Source organism: Stegostoma tigrinum, chromosome 2, assembly GCF_030684315.1.
Source record: "Stegostoma tigrinum isolate sSteTig4 chromosome 2, sSteTig4.hap1, whole genome shotgun sequence".
Classification (NCBI taxonomy): Eukaryota; Metazoa; Chordata; class Chondrichthyes; order Orectolobiformes; family Stegostomatidae; genus Stegostoma; species Stegostoma tigrinum.
The window spans coordinates 37,121,309-37,137,608 of NC_081355.1; the positions used below are offsets into that span (position 1 = coordinate 37,121,309).

Consider the following 16,300-nt stretch of genomic DNA (forward strand, 5'->3'; position numbering starts at 1 on the left):
AGTGGTGGATGCAGATATAGTTATAATGTTTAGAAGACATTTGGATAGGTACATGAATAGGAAAGCTTTAGAAGGATATGGGCCAAATGCAGGCAAGTGGGTTTAGTTTAGTTTGGGATTATGGTAGTGAGGACTGGTTGAACCGATGGATCTGTTTCTGTGCTCAATGACATGTCTAAAACATTAAACAGGCATTGTTTGCTATCTTAGGTAGATATAAACAATCCTATGTTTAATGATTAGAAGCTGATGAACTGTGCGTAATATTTATATCCCTCAACTAATATCACTAAGTCAGATTAGCTGCTTGTTATCTTCTGTTTTCTCTCTAATTCATGTTTATTTATGGCCAGATCGTTGGCACCCTTAAGATTCAGACAGCTGCACATATGCACATCCATGCACCTGTGCAGTTCAAAGGAAGCATTAACTCATGCATGGCTATGTGCTGGACCTTGCATGCGCAAATTAGCTGTTGCGTTTCCATTACTAATGAAATGGAATTGTTACAGTAAACAAAACTACCTGATAGTGAAGTGAAAAGGAGTATCCTGGATTCATGAATAGTACTTATTGCAATGTGTGCACATCCCTGCGTGCTGAGATTTTAACCATTTAATCTACTAAATGATTTTATAAACAAATCCTGATGATGCAATCTCTGGCAAGAAGCCTAAACAGCAGAACCAATTCAGGAAAGAAACTTGTTTCTTCTGGGCTTACTTGTGGTCTTAGATGTACACAGTGTAATTAATTAGTTTAGCTTCCTGTACTGCAGCCTAGCACTGGTGATTCATAGTTGTTCCATAACCTTGCTTAGGGCAGCAGGTCTATTCTCTGCTTGTCATGGGAATAAGTGACCTAAGTGTGTCATTTGTAGTAGTGTGGTCTTAGGAGCAAGCAGCTTCAAGCTTTTGAAAAGCTGCCATGAGTTGATGGTGAACATTGAAAATTGCGTTAAATCAAGATTTAATGAAGATCATTTTAGTTTAAATACATAAGAAAATCAATGCCAGCCCCACAGCAAAACGTTCCACTTGACAAGATCCTGCTGCTATATGTTTCAAGAAAATGCAGACTTGACTTTATTTTGAGCAAGGTGGGGGAAGGGAACGCTTGCCTGACCCCTCTTATCTGATTGTTGATGGGACTGATGATGGCTAAGGAGATTCAGGTGCACATTCCACTCCCTCTCCCTATGTGTAGCATATTTTGTTTAATATGTTATATTGAGCATTCTTCTAATGGTTAATCCTCTTGCTTTATCTTTCTCTCTTCTAAGTTTCAGTCCATCCTCTAAAGGAAATGTCCAAAATCTGGAAACAGCACAGCCAAATCCACCAAACTATCAAATTGACAATGTAACTGAAGGAAGTCATTGTGTATGTGACGTGTTTAGGAATCTAATTTCTTCTTTTTTGTGAGTCTTATGTCAATTGTGTTTTGCTGAACTTCGGAATCTTCTCAGTTGCAGATAAATAAAGCAAACCAAGTTTGCAACATTACTGAGTACTGGGACTGAAGTAATTTACTTGTCAAAATATTGTTGGGGAAATACCTCCCTGTATTCACACAAGGGCGTGTTCTAATGTACTAACTGAGACTGCAATTGCCAGTAGTAACAAGTGCTTTACAGCTCTTGCTATGGGCCAAGTTTACATTTTAATGCAGAAAGGAAATGAGGCTATACATCTGGTAATATAATAGCAAAGCTTGCTTGCTTTTGGCATGTGTTGTGAAAATCAAATTATTTTGTTTCAATTGATAGTGTTTCTATGTCCCAAATTTTCCTTATTCAATCTTTCTCTCTTTATTTTCTCTCTGCTCTGCTGCGCATTTGTAGTGCTGGTATTCTCTGTTGGGAAAACTTAACTGGAAATAGCAATCATTTTGTTAATTTCTTATTGACAGAGCTATAAGACAACAGGAGTTAATTTTATACCTGAGGCACTGTTTGCACCTGCACTGCCACCACCACCACTAACCTGTATTTTTGTGTTTTCTTTAGTATGGGAAAGCTTCACAGCATCACAAGTAGACAAAAATGGAGGAGATGCTGGAGAGATTACATAAAATTGAGGCCAAAGTGATAGATGTCCAAGACCCTCCTTTAAAGCCTAATAGCTTAGGTAGGGAATTCCAGTAGAGATCGCCACCACTGGTGGTGCAAAAGGAGGCTTGTCGTAAGAACATGGAATAGTCAAATTAGGAAGCTATGAGATCATTATTTAAGCTGTAGATAGCTAAAGCAGGTATGGAAATGGGTGATTCCCATCTGTATTTCTGAAGATCTGCTTTTGGAGATTTGCTTTATCTCCCCAGGCTACTGTTTGCACTCTTGTCAACATTGAATCAGTGCCGTTTCATTTGTTGGCGATTTTTGCTAATCATTTAGGAGTACTGGGATAAGCTTGTTCTGGCAGCTGTCCCTATCTTTTTTTGTTTGAAGGCATAAAGAAATCTCAAATCCAGAACATTACTTTTTTCTCTTACTCTTCTCCCTACCCCCTTCCTGTTTTCTTCCTCAATTCTTCCAGTTTGTTTGGCATCGACTATATCCACTGTTATGCTGATCACAAAGAATTGTTCCTTTTGGACTTTATTTCATCAATGGTACAGTGAAGGGTGGTTGTCCAATGAATTGTTACAACTATTGTTCTCGGATCCACTGGCACATTACGGGTCAGAATACTTCTTGTGCAAGTAGGAAGATGAAACAATCAGCCTTCCAGCAGTGATGTCCAACCTGTGACTCTCTTAAGCCCAGTAGTGTTTTTGTGACAGGCCATTCACTTCGATTTCTTATTTGCTAATTTGGTTTGGAAACTTCTAAAGGCTTGATTTTTACCATTTGTAGCTAAATCTTTAATCAGAACCACAAGATTTATTTGTCAATCTGTTAGCAATTTATAATTTGTGTTATTTAACACTTGTACTTTATATATGGGCAAAATGAAGTTCATTGCACAGCTTTGTAACTCTCAAATGCAATAGGTGGGAGAATATGCATCCTTCTGAAGTTCTCTGTTCAGCCTTGTAGCTGAAGATAAAAGTTATTAGTTGCTGGAAGCTCAGCAGGTCTGGCAGCATATGAAAAGAGAAAAATCAGTTAACGTTTTGGGTCCGGAGACCCTTTTTCAGCACCTTCGGGAATGTGTGTGCTCATTTATCAAATAATCTGGATAATCGAAGAAACCCATATAAACAATATGAAAACGTGCACTAAGTAATAGAAATGTAATACGTGATCTGTACACACATCACTGTTATACATTATTTGCAGTTTAAATCACTTATGTAAAGCATCTTTGCCTTAAATAAATCTTAGTGGCAGAGAATCTTCTCGCTCTCACCCTCAGTGATGATTCAGGCAGTATGGTGGACTGCAGAATTTGAGGAGAAATTAACCTCATTCAATCAACAGTTGATATTTTGAGTTGACATTCAATTGGACCACAAATGTGTTTACATTGAGGTAAATAGGTTTTTTAAAAAAGAACTATAGTAATTGGACAGAATATTGCAGTAAACTTAAGTAATGTGGTATATAATTCTTGCTGTTTTAATAAGTGTGCTGGTTATAAGGTGGCAGTTAAAACAAAGTTTACTGTATTAGAGGATCATCTGCTTATTATAACAGTGCATTTATGCAAATCTTTAAAACATTTCAAAACAGATCACAGAAGACATGTCAAACAAAATTTAACACTGAACCAAATGAGAGATTGAGGCATTATGGCCAGAGAAATAGGCTTCTCAAAGGAGGAAGGATGGACATAAAAGCAGTGATTTTCAGGGAATTCCAGACTCCTGTGGCAAATAAGTGGCTGAGGATATTGAAGAAGGGGAACCTGTATTATTCTAGTCCCATAAATTGCTTTATTAATGTGATTTTTGAAAAAGAAGTATTCACTAGTGGGAATTGTGCATTGCTGGCTGGTCAGCACTTGTTTCCCATCCTTAGCGACCCTTGAAGACGGTGATGAACTAACTGTCACTTGAACTGCTACACTCTATATGCTGTAGGTAGATTCACGATGCCATTAAGGCAGAAGTTGTAACACTTCTTTATTTCTTACTTGCTAATTTGGTTTGAAAACTTCTAAAAGCTTGATTTTTACCAAGTGAATACTTCAGTGCATTAATGAGGAGTGCAGCTTTGAAAGAGGTCTTTTAGTGTCAAACTAAAGTGCTTGAAGAGATATTTTGTTTCTCTGGGACTACTTTGTTTTTTTTCCACTGTTTTAACCAAGTTTCAGCAGGAAATGAACGCCAGTATTTCCTTCATTAGAACCATATGTGATATTCGTTTCATCTGTTGCACCAACTTATTTTTTGTCCTTTTTTTCAAGCTGCGTAATGATTCCATTTGTCTTCACTGATGCTTTTGGTTCTACGTTAAGTCTCCATAGATATGGAGTTTTATCCATTGTCTTGTCTTGGTGGACAGCCTTTGAAGCTCAGCCACTTGCTTACTTCACACTCTTGGCTGAATTTGATCCTGATATCTGAGATTCCCGAATTGTGATCAAGAGCTGAAATCTAGGCTTTTATTGTTTTGTTTTCTCTTTTATACCGCCAACCCCTTCCTCGGATTTTGTTTGGTATTTAGCAGCCTTGCAGTCAGTATGGGTCAGATCAGTTAACTTTGTGTGGAGCAAACCTAGGACCTTCCTGTGTGGCTTAGTATCTAGCTGAATTATTAGAAGAACCAGGTATAAAATCTGGGATGACAAGATCCTAAATTTAAAACACTAAAGCAATAAATTTTGGAACGGTGTGTTCTTTGAAGTAGTCTAATGAGAAATAATTAAAACCATTACTTGCCCTTCAGTGTTTATTGTTTTTGATCTTAGAACTTCTCTTGATCTTGAGTGGAATGAGTGCCAATTTTATGATGTCTTTGTTTTCCACACTGTGAATAGAATGGGTTGTGGGTAGATGAGTGTTTTCCAGTGTTTTTGACCAGTGTTGGGTCTGCAGAAGAGACTACTGGACATTGGATTGCACCACCCTTTCATGTTTAAAGACAGCAACTGCACTCTGAGTAGCCTGCTGTGATGTAAATAAACAAATCAGTAGAGATTTCGGGCTTCCCGAGTGTTTGGCATTTGAAAACCAGGCTGAAGTTCTGACCAGATGTGAATTCAAAGCAGAATTATTTAGAAGCTGGAAGGAATAGGGGCATTTGAAATTTCACCATTGGTCCTCCCAGAAATTTGATGACAGAAACACCTCTCCACTTCAGTTTAATAATGATCACTGTGGATAGTCATTGGTGTTGTCAGTATCTCTTGAGTTAGTCATTGGAAGTAGCAAAGTGAGGAAGCAACTTAATTGGTGGTCTAAATTAAATGTGTCCAATTTATGTCCAGCTATACATTTCTCAGCACTACAAATTCCCCTTGCAACCTCATGCATAACTAAATTCTTGTTTTTCTTTGTTATGATGCAAGATACTTTGTGTAGGGGTGATTGATAATCCAGGTTCTGAAACCCAGATAATTCAATTCTGTTTGAAGTTTGTTACTTGTTTGCTGGTTTAATCCTTTTAAGTTTCAGGAGCTGGGGAATTTGGAAATGACTGTGTAATATTGCTGCTTCATTGTTGAAGTAGATATGTTGCCATGGAGAATGTACCAGTTGATAATGATTGACAGCTAAATGTTAGGCTTTGTTTAATTTATAAGCCAGACAGGTTTATTTTGATCAAAACAAAAGTGAACCAGTGTAGACTGTCAGCTATGTTGTTGAGTTGAAGCAAGCGCAGTACATGTACATTTCCTTTCTGTCTGTAAAGAACAGTGCCTCCTGTGTAATTAATATAGCTTGCATTTGCACCACATTACCCAGTGTTAAAATTTGATTCAGCAATTGGGACATTTGCCAGATAACACTGTATTTGCAAAAAATTTCACTAATAACCAAATTAGGATTGCCAGTTGGATTTGTATGTACTGGAAACTGCATCTATTTTCTGGCTACTTGTGTGTTGGTCCTCCAGAGCTAATTTCCAAATAATGGTTATTACCTGCCCTTTGGGAAGTATGTCCAAATAGTATGTCCATATGTATGTGTATGTATAATGTATATGTATAGTATCGTAGGCATAGTACGTCCAAATGACGTTAATTAAATTTTCTTTTAGTTATTTGCTCCTTCCACCAAACCACAAAAGGAATTCAGTCAGATGGGTCTGTGAATGCCAACCCTTTATATATTTGTGTCTGACCTGACTGCTGGCTGATCAAAAGAATTTCAAGCGCAGAAAATGCTGGAAATGCTGAACTATCAGGCAAAATTTTTGGCAAGAGTAACTGAGCTAATGTTTTAGCTTGATCTTTCTTCAGATACTGTCAGAATTTTGAAGTTTATGGATGTATTCCACACAATACTGGTCCAAAATGTAGAGCTGTCAAGGCATTATGACTGAAAAAGGATGACAGTATCGACTGACAATTACCACAGCACTTTTAAGAGTTGTTCTAAGGCACTTCGTGAAGAATAATGAAAATAAGCATATAAAACTGGTGATTTTGACACTGATTTTTTAAAAAATCTGATTTTTTTTTAGGTTCACAATATTTTGCCTGATTTGTTAACAGTAGATGTTCACTGCTGCTTATGCATTTTTCTACATGATGTCAACCTTGAAACCTGTAACTGTTTCTGGATGCCCTATCACCTGAAGCAGTGACATAAGAGCAGGCTACATGATTGCTGAGACATTTTTCTCTTGGGGAAGAATAAAGAGAAATGTGACTAGAACAATACGGGTAAATGATGTTTAAAGCAGATGAAATCAAGTTTATTGAACCACAAATTTGGACAGTGTTCTATAAGTTGATAAAACTGCAGTATGATAGATACCTTCCTGAAACTTATCACATAAGCCACCAGATATCTAATTGAAGTTGTCATGAAAACAGTATAATATTATTTTTGAAAGATGGATTTTGTACTAGTTAGAGAGCTTTTGGTCAATTCTATGAAGGCTTTTCGTTTTAAAACAAAAGGTCACAGTCAACCAGAAATGGTGATCTGACTGCATTATTACTAAAAATGCGTGCAACTGTGCTGGGGCGAACGTCTGTAACATTCAAAGATAAATGTTTATACCTGTTAGTATATGACCTGCAGTACAGACAGAAGAAAGCCACAGCTTGTTTTGACTTTACAGCAAAAAAAGTTGACTTTTCAATTCAGAAGAAATATCAGAATGGTACAATTCAGTTCAGGGCAACCAGTCATCTTAGTGTTTGCTGGTCTGTGGAGTTTCCAAGCCAGGACAGCTTGCATTGAAGTCTTCAAGTTATCAGAACTGAGAACATTTTCATCTTCAGTTTTGTGAAAGGTTCATTCTTGCAGTCTAGAAAAGGATTCATAAAATTGTTTATATTCCACAGAAAAGAAACTGGCAGGAGTAAATTTACTAGAAAGTATGGAGTTGAAGTAGAAATATAATTTCTGTTGACTTGAGTCTCTAACAGGCAAAGGAACATAGACCATAATATTAGGAAACTTGTGAAACTGTGTTTTGCTGTTTGTGTTGAGATCTTTCTGAATGTCATTTTTATGTTGCTTAACTATTGCTTTTCTTCTTCTTAAGTAATAAACTTGAGTTTTGTTGTTAAGGAACATCTTAGCCTCAGTGAGTATGTTTGAGACTAATTATAATGTTAACTGTTTGATTTAAAAATGACCCATCAAGCCAGTTGAATTCTGGGATCCAACTTGTTTAGTATCATCAGCGTGGCACCTCCCCATCCAATTGCAGAGGGTGTAGCAGCTGCCATTTATCTCCTCCCTACTCAACATCCAAGGCCTCAAACATACCCTCCCAGGTGAAACAATAAGTTACTTGTAAATCATTCAATCTAGTCTAATGTGTTCACTGTTCAGTGTGGTCTTCTCTGCATTGTGGAGATGAAACACAGACTGGGTAACCACTTTGCAGAGCACCTGCAAAGAGCTTCCACTGCCACTTTAATATACCACCATGTTTTCATACCAAGATTTCAGTTGCAGCATGCTGCAGTGTTCCACTGAGCCTCAGCACAAGTTCGAAGAACAGCATCTCATTTTCTTTTGGGTGCTGCATTGGGTGCCTTGCAGCACGTGGCACTGGACATTGTGTTTGGTAAATTTTGGAGCCTGATTCCGTGTTTTTGTGTTGTTTTGCCCACCCCACACCTAGTCCTATTATGATAGAGGTTGCTTCTCGCCTACCACCCCATTTTCACCTTCACTCAAGCCTGTTATTGCATTGCTTAGTTTGCTTTCAGAACAGACTACCCATTCTCTACAACCCTCAGCCCTCATTATCACCTATTCAGCTTCTCTTCTGCCCTGGCCTTCTATCTATAATCCCCTTGTACACGTACGCCTTTCATAATCTCTCTGTCTCAACTGCATTTCCACCTAACCATGCACTACTCCTCTCTCTGCATATTCCCCCACCCCCAATAGAGTTTTCAGCATAAATAGTAGTTTTCCCTAGCTGTTCTCAGTCCTGGTGCAGTCATCAGATTTGGAATGTTAACTTTGCTTTCCTCCCACAAATGCTGCCAGACCCTCAAAGTCTCACCAGCAATTTCTGTATTAGTTACCATTATAACTCAGTAAAAGTATTCTTGTCTAATTGGGATTACCATTGTAAGGGTCTCTCTTGGCTGCTCAGTAGTACTAAGTTAAATAAAAATCGAAAGCACTGCAGATGCCGTAAATCAGTCAGAGATAGAAATTGCTGGAAAAGGTCAGCAGGTCTGGCAGCATCTGTGAAGAGAAATTAGAGTTTTGTGGAAGGGTCACTTGATCCAAAACATTAACTCTGATTTCTGTCCACAGATGCTGCCAGATCTGCTGAGCTTTTCCAGCAATTTCTGTTTTTGTCTCCATAGTACAGAGTTATCCTGTAGATATTTATAGACAATTACAAACTTGTTACAGTACACAATTGTACTGGGAACAGCTGGGTTGTGATGTTAGAATGGATGTATGGTAAATAGTCCTATTTTTGGCTAGGGAAAAGAAGGCAGAATAATTTTCAAACCAGAGGGTTTGAATCTTAATCTTGCACATACTAAAGATAAATATTTAAAGTTGGTTGGTCTGAAATCAAGGCTGATACACCAGTATGGAACTGACAATGTTGATCTTTGGATGTGCTATCTTTCTCATTTAGAAGTGAAGGTCCTTGTTTGTTTGAAGAAGACTTTAAAGCCCCGCTAAAACCTATTTGGAGGAGCAACATGTTACTTGCTGACCTGGCCAAATTCCCTATGTCATCGAACGTGACTGAGAAACACCTTGTTTAACAATTCATTTGTTGGGATCTGACAGTGTATAAAACATTACTGCATTAACCCATTGTAAACCATGTAAATGCTATTGTACCTCAAAGTAATTCATCTTCTGAACTGCTTAGAGCTGAGTTAAAGTGATATAGAAAGCCCTGTCCATTCTGTTATCCATGAGTAATCAATTTTAAAAAGCAAGATTTTTTTTTAAAAAATGTGAAATTCTTCTTGGTGGACAGCTTGGCTTCCATATGTTAGGTACAAAGCCCTGAGAAAAAGCATGTTTCTAAATGTATCCAAGATAATAAAATGTGAGGCTGGATGAACACAGCAGGCCAAGCAGCATCTCAGGAGCACAAAAGCTGACGTTTCGGGCCTAGACCCTTCATCAGACCTCTGATGAAGGGTCTAGGCCCGAAACGTCAGCTTTTGTGCTCCTGAGATGCTGCTTGGCCTGCTGTGTTCATCCAGCCTCACATTTTATTATCTTGGAATCTCCAGCATCTGCAGTTCCCATTATTTCTAAATGTATCTATGCGTTAAGGCCGTCAAAAAAAGTGTAATCATTGCACAATAGCCAAGCTGCTAGTCACATTGCTCGGAGATCCCAGAAATGAGGCTATGGTTGGGTGACCTCAGAAATGGGAAACTTTTTTGTAAGGAAGCCAGTAAAGCTAATTCCTAACACAGTATTTTTTTTTACAAAGTTTCTTCCATAGTAATTTATTGTGTCTATATTTTACTTTCTGCCCCTGTATTTTGGGACTATTGGCATTTTGCCTTATTATCTAGGGTTTGAATCCATCTTTGGACTGACTGTCCTGCTAAACTCGCTCCCTGAATGCCTTTAATGTAATATATTATGCATCTCCAGCACTTACTGCAATGTTTTGGTTTTAAATACAGCCAGTATTGCCTTGAGTGAAAGTTTAAATAAAGCATGCAGAAATATCAATACCATTTATAGTGCAGCATGATTCTAATTATTGTTCCAAATTACAATGTCTAAAATCTGGTTATTCCAAAACCTGACTTTTTTTTTTAAATGGAGTGCTCGTTTAGGTTCAGGACCTGGATCACTTTCATGGTTTGTAAAGATATGATGCTTAAAGTCCAAGAAAATCTGAAATCCAACATTGCCTCTGTCTTAGAGCTGCTAGGTTTTGGATGTGGGATTTGTAATGGTTTTCGGAAGAGATAATTTTGCACATTGTGGAACTTAGCAGAATGAAGCTCCAAGTCACATGACTGTCAGAATTACATTTGTGGTATAGTTGCTGTTGTGAGGGCAAATATGATATCCATTTCTGCACAGCAAGCTCCCATGTAGAACAAATAGGTACTACTGGCACTACAACTTTTAGTTGAAGGAGGAATGTTTGTTTGGATATTGGAAGAATGGTATCTTCTGTAGTCTGTGTTTTGAAGAGTAGTTTTCAAGTTTTGTTCTTGGAATGCGACTTTTCTGATATCAATACAGTGGTAACATATTTCTTCAGTCTTAACATTAATCATTAAATTCACGGTACATTTGGGTATGTCAAAAATGGAAATGATTGGTCTGTGACTACTTGTTTTTACATCTCCCAACAATGCTTTATTCAACTTGGCATCCTCTACTTTTCTTTTAAAGTTTCTAAATCCCTGAAACAGAATGCTGCGATTCCCCAAGAATAAATAGTGTGAAGTCAGCAAGCAAACCATTTGGACTTTGCAAAATGATAATTTGAGTGATACGAATGTTCATTAGAATGCCATCTCTTGACAGTCATGTTAAAACTGAGCATGAACGTACTTGTCTTACTTGTGAGCACATTTGCTTGTGAGTCAGAAGACTGTGGATCCAAGCCATTTGAGAAGGCTTGGATACATTTCAGCTGGAAAGTCGAGTGCAGTTACTAGGGGTGCTTTCCCTTAGATTGAATGATTCAGTTCAGTTTTGAAGATTCCATGATATAGTTGAAAGAAGAGTAAATATTTTGAACATATTCTGTCTGTAATGTTTAATGCTCCTTAAAAGCCAGCTGGCTAGGCATTCGTTTCATAGCCTTCTGGCAGCCACCAATTACGTTTTCGCAGTGTTTAGTAATAAAATAATCACTTTTTATTCCTATTAAACCCATTTTATTTCTAATCAATGTGATTCAGAGATGTTACTACACACCTCTAAAGCAGGTGGAACTTGAACTGGGCCTCAGTCCAGGAGTAGGTACGCTACTACTGCATCATAATGTTTTATGATATACTTAAAAAAAATTTCAGTTGGAAAGAAAGATATAAAAATAAGTATATTTATTTACACCTGAATGATGATTCTTCGGTTTGCTGTGTCTTTGGGTCATATCAGTGCTTATCATTAATCTGTATAGATTTTCTGTTGTCACAGCTTATGAAAACCATCTGCCTGGACTTTTACTGTGCTGCCTTTAACATTGCCTCCACTAAAGCATGCAGAGTTTGTAAATAGTTAGCATGCCCTGTTACTACACTGATTGAGCATACCTTACCATCATAGAAATAAATAGCAAATGTATAAGTTTAGTATATTTTCGTCATTTCAAATCATAGAACTATAGAATTTTATAAAACAGAGGATTCAGCCCATCACATCAAATCACAGGGCTTTTGGTAGGCTAGTGGGGAGTATTATGGAACAGAGGGACCTGGGGTGCAGGTATGCAGTTCCTTGAAAGTGGCATCATAGGTAGACATGGTGAAGAAAATGTTTGATACACTTGCCTTCATTGATTAGAGCATTGAGTATAAGAGTATAGGGTGTTGGTGAGGATATTTTTGAGTATGGCATATAGATCTGGTTGCCCTGCTAGATGGAGGGTATTTTTAAATTGGAAACGGTGCAGAAAACAAGAATGTTACCAGCATTGGAGGGGATGAGTTATATGGATAGGCTGGGACTTTTTTTTTCCCCCTGGAGTGTAGGATGTTGAGATATGACCTTTTGGAGGTTTATAAAATCATAAGGGGCAGAGAGAGGGTGAATAACAAATGCCTTTCTCCTAGGGTAGGGGGTTCAAAACTAGAGAACTTAGATTTAGGGAGAGATGGAAGGAGTTTAAAAGGGACCTAAGGAACATTGTTTTCACACAGATGATGGTGCATGTGTGGAATGAACTGTCAGAGGAAGTGGTAGATGCAGGTACAGTTACAATATTGTAAAGGCACTTCTTTGGGTACTTGAACAGGAAAGTTAAGAAGGATTTGGGCCAAACGCAAACAAATGGGGCAAATTTAGTTTGGGGAAACTTGTTTGGTATGGGTGAGTTGGACCGAAGAGTCTGTTTCTGAGCTGTATGACTATGACTATGACTGTATAAATGATATTATCAAGTTACATCCATTAGGAATTACATGCTTTGTGGTCTGATGTCACAGGAGTCCTAATTATGGATAATAGAAAATGCTGGAAACATACAGCTCAGGCAGTATATATGGAGAGAAAAGCCAAGTTAGCACCTTGGGGGTTTTATGAAGAAATGTTATTGACTTGAAATATACACTGTTGTTTCTTTTGACAAGGATACTTTTTAATCCACTGAGAAGTGCTGTTTTTGTTTCAGATTTCAATTAGAACATAGAACATAGAACATTACAGCACAGTACAGGCCCTTCGGCCCTCGATGTTGTGCCGACCTGTCAGACTGATCTCAAGCCCATCGAACCTACACTATTCCATGTACGTCCATATGCTTATTCAATCACGACTTAAATGTACCTAAAGTTGGCGAATCTACCACCGCTGCAGGCAAAGCGCTCCACCCCCCCACCACTCCCCGAGCAAAGAAACCACCCCCGACATCCGCCCCACACCCCCCACCCCCCAATTCAAAGCCATGCCCCCCCGTGCCCGCCGCCACCACCCCAGGAAAAAGGCCCCCCCCATCCACCCCACCCAACCCTCCGACCATTCCGCACGTCTCAATCAAGTCACCTCTCAACCCTCCCCTCTCCAACGAAAACAGCCCCAAGTCCCTCAGCCCCCCCCCGCAAGACCTCCCCTCCACACCAGGCAACACCCCAGCAAATCTCCCCCGCACCCCCCCCCAAAGCCCCCACATCCCTCCCACAATGCGGTGACCAGAACTGTACACAACACTCCAAGTGCGGCCGCACCAGAGTCCCGCACAGCCCCACCACAACCTCCCGGCTTCAGAACTCGACCCCTCCATCAACAAAAGCCAAAACACTGTATGCCTTCCCAACAGCCCCACCAACCTGGGTGGCAACCCCCAAGGATCTGTGTACATGGACACCGACATCAGCCATGATTTAAATGGCGGAGTGGACTTGATGGGCCGGATGGCCCTACCTCCACTCCTATGTCTCATGGTCTTAAACTCCAGCCGCCACCCCTCAGCCCATTGGCCCATCTAATCAAGGTCATGTTGTACTCTGAGATAACAAAATGTTGAGCTGGATGAACACAGCAGGTCAGGCAGCATCTTAGGATCACAAAAGCTGACGTTTCGGCCCTAGACCCTTCATCAGAAAAGGGGGATGGGGAGAGGGTTCTGAAATAAATAGGGAGAGAGGGGGAGGCTGATCAAAGATGGATAGAGGAGAAGTCAGGTGGAGCGGACAAAAGGGTTGCAGTGGGAGAGAGATTCCCTGAGATTTGTCCGGAGGGAGGAGAGTAACTTCTTCAGGTTAGGCATCCCTGGAAGATGCTTCACAGTGCGTTTAAAATTGTATCAGAGATAATGGGGACTAAACCATTGTTATACCTTTACTGGAAAAAGTTTATAGGGCTCTGTGCAATAAGATCTCACTCCGTCAGTCACTTGCCGTCTGGTGTGAGTTTGGCAAATGTTTTGTGCTCTGTGTTTGCAGTGCACATGGGGAGAGTTCTTGATTGGAGGAAGGACTCTCCTCCAGAATCCTGAAGATTAGAAAAAGTTAGCACAACTGACCCCATATCCCCAACTCTGCCCCATGCCATTCCCTGTGATTGAAATTGCATGTGCCTGTGCAAGTGACTGTGTGTGAGTGCATGTGTTTGTGTGAGCAGAGTGTGTGTGGGTGAGAGTATGTCCTTGTTTCTGTGTAGGTTTATGTGTGGGTGTCTGACACTGTATGTCCGTGTGTATGTGTCTGTGCCTGTGCACATGTGAGAGACTGTACATTGTGTATGAGTGACTGTGTATGGGTGAGTGTGCAAGTATGTGTATGAGTGTATTCATGTGTGTGAGACAGTGAGTGAATGTGTGTCCACATCTGTGTGCGTGAGAGTGAGTGTGTGTGAATGAGTGAGTGATTGTGAGTGAGAAAGTGAATATGTGTATGAGTTTGTGTATGTGGCAGTGAATAAGCGTGTGTGAGAGAGTAGGTGAGGGTGTCAGAATGAGTGAGTGAGTTTGTGTGAAAGTGAGTGAGCAAGAGAGTGAGTTTGTGTGTGAGTGAGGGCGTGTTAGAGATAGCGTATCTGTGAGAGTGAATGTGAGTGCATATGTGACAGTGAGTGAGTATGCACAAGAGTGAGTTTGTGTGGGTGCAAGAGAGGGAATGAATGAGTTTGTGCTTGAGATTGACTCTGAGGGACTGAATGAGTGATTACACATTTGCGTTATTATATTGGTGATCATTGCCTAGCCCTACCTATTATAAGTACCTGTTATTATCTTTTCATGTAATAAACCATACTGCCAAGGCAGAGCTCTGTCTGTTAAAGGTCAGTAGCCTTTGCAGCAGAGCATGCTTTATTGCTTTATGAGGTGGTGGTGGCATAATGGTAATGTCACTGGATTGGTTATCCAAAGCCCCAGCCTAATGTCCTTGGGGCGTTTTCAAATCCCACCATGGCAAATAGTGAAAGTTGAAATGAATAAAATCTGGAATTTAAAGCTAGCCCATTGGTGACCATGTAACCATTATTAATAGTTGTAAAAAATGTGCTTGATTTGCTTTAGGGCAGGAAATCTGCCATTCTTATCTGATCTGGCCTATATTTGACTCCAGAACCACAGCAATGGTCTTGATTCTTAACTGTTCTCAGTAACCATAAGACCATAAAACATAGGAGTGGAAGTAAGGCCATTCGGCCCATCAAGTCCACTCTGCCGTTTAAATCATGGCTGATGGGCATTTCAACACCACTTCCCTGCATTCTCCCCGTAGCCCTTGATTCCTTCTGAGATCAAGAATTTGTCGATCTCTGCCTTGAAGGCATCCAATGTCCTGGCCTCCACTGCACTCCGCGGCAATGAATTCCACAAGCTCACGACACTCTGGCTGAAGAAATGTCGTCTCATTTCAGTTTTAAATTTGCCCCCTCTAATTTTAAGGCTGTGCCCACGGGTCCTAGTCTCCCCACCTAACGGAAACAATTTCCTAGCGTCCACCCCTTCTAAACCATAACAGCCAAGGCAATCAATTAGTTTGGGCACAATGCTTGCCATGTCAGCAATGGCAACATCCATACAAAAATATATTTCCTCTGCTACAAAGAATCAATATAAATGGAAAATCATCGTGATGATAGAGACATTCTGGCTCCGGTGTCAAATAACTGCCTTTTGTTTCTATATTTCTCTTTGTTTTGAAGCATTACACTTGAATCCTGGTGTGACAAGTTTCCTTCATCTCCTGTGGTACCATCAGAGTATGCTCTTGTCTTTTCAAGACAGGATCGCATAAAACATGATGAATTGTTATGCTAATGGCTGGTTATTTGTCACTTTTCAGTTGATTGATAAATGCTGGGTTGAATTGTGAAGTGTTATTTGCTGCATAGTTCAGTTCACGGGTTTGGGACATTGTGGCTCCTTTATATCCCTGGATTGCTTGACATTCTTAATGACTTTTTCATAATACATTTTTACATGACATTGAAATTTGCACTCGACTGTGATGGATATCTAAATGTGGCATATGGAAAATAGGACTAAGTCGTTGTCTTAAAATATTGTATTTGTGTTGGGCAAAACATGTGCTGTTGTATTTGTTGGTGAAATGTTGTTAATTTGTTTATCAGTTCTTTGTTAATA

At 39.6% G+C, this 16,300-nt stretch overlaps 1 protein-coding gene across 5 annotated transcripts in view; it reads left to right on the top strand.

The window, feature by feature from the left end:
• Window positions 1-16,300, top strand: part of jarid2b (jumonji and AT-rich interaction domain containing 2b) — a 447,370-nt gene that overhangs the window by 186,134 nt on the left and 244,936 nt on the right. The window lies entirely within an intron of this gene.